Genomic DNA, 1,655 nt, shown 5'->3' with positions numbered 1-1,655 from the left:
ATTTTTGGGTGGAGGAAAACAAAAAAAGCCAGCAAGAGCCGCAGACACACTCGCTCTTTAAAGATAGAGCGGCTCTTGCCGGCTTTTCTGGGAGGTGGGAGAAGGGACAGACGGGCTGCCCTCTGTCCTTTCTCCCACCTCCCTGAAAAGCCAGAGCCAGCTGCACAGCTATCGCTGAAGCCAGCAGAACAAGAGGCACTGAGCAGCTCTCGCTCTTGCTCTTCTGGCTTCAACAATAGCTGCGCAGCCTGCATTTGCTCCATGAGATGCACACACATTTCCCCTTACTTTTTAGGAGGAAAAAAGTGTGTCTTATGGAGCGAAAAATACAGTAACTTCCGTTTCCAGGGCCCACTCCATGAAATCTCAGGGTCTGGAATGCTCCTGACCTGACACCCTAGTCAGCATAGTACACATAATAAATTAATAATAACAATTTTTTATTTGTACCCCACCCTCCCCAGCCAGAGCCGGGCTCAGAGCGCCTAACATCATGTAAATAATACAATATGCATAAAAATATGCACCAACAGAACCAATCTACCTCTCCCGCTGATGTGCTTGCACCACAATGATGTCCCTTGCTACAACACCCTTTACTTGCTGGGTAAGCAACAGCAACCCACCTGCTGACAAACTAGCAGAGCAGCTCTGCCCCACCTGGTGAGCTGCTTCTGCCACACAGATTTGCCTTCCTCTTTGATTTCCATCATGACAGGGTTAAGAGCGGGAGGCATCAAGAACAGCTAGAAACAGTGGCCACAAATAATGTCCCAGCTCACTTTACAAGTTAATGAGTGCTCCTGGGCAATGAAAGAGTCCATCTAGCAATGAAATCCCATCCTGAGGGGGGAAGGGGGGGAGCCTGGCTCCTGAAATTGAATATTGTGTAAATAAGAAGACAAAAATAGAGGCATATGTTCATTTGGCAGGACTCACTTGCTTTCTGGAGAAACACACAAAATTCCAGTCTCTTTGGACACCATTATTACAGAACAAAGTCCCATCTACACCACACATTTAAAGCACTTGTACACCACTTTAACAGTCATGGAGAATCCTGCAAACTACAGCTTTTACAGGGTGATGGGTATTGTGTGTCTGTGAGGTCAGCTCCCATAGCAAACTATAGTTCACAAGATTCTTTGGGTGAAGCTGTGACTGTTGAAGAGGTACAAGAATTATTATTATTTATTGCACTGATATCCCACCTTTTTCTCCAAGGAGTTAAAGTTGGTGTACATGGTTTTCCCATTCCTCATTTAATCCCCACAACAATCGTGTGATGTAAGTGATGTTGGGAGGCAGTGGCTGGCCCCAAGAAACTTCCTGGTTGAAGGGATTTTTTGAACCCTGGTCCTTTAGGTCCTGGCTTGACACTAACCACTGCACCACACTGGCTCTGAAATTTATGGTTTGGGTGTGACCCAAAGTGTCAAGATTCTGGAGAACAGATGAACTCTGAGGAAGCTCTGTATTATTAGTTTTTCCTAGCAAAGTAGCAAAGTTTCACCCTAAAGGGATACTTTAAAGGTTATTTTTAAACAGACATTTCTCTGAACATAGGGGAGCAAGTTTGTTTTCAAATCAAGGACTTGCAACTACATTGGAGTAGTTTCATTGCCTCCTGTGTTCAGGATTAGAACACAAAGCTC

This window comes from Podarcis erhardii (genome assembly GCF_964252035.2).
Source record: "Podarcis erhardii genome assembly, chromosome: 16".
Lineage (NCBI taxonomy): Eukaryota > Metazoa > Chordata > Lepidosauria > Squamata > Lacertidae > Podarcis > Podarcis erhardii.
Note: the sequence above shows the minus strand (reverse complement) of the source record.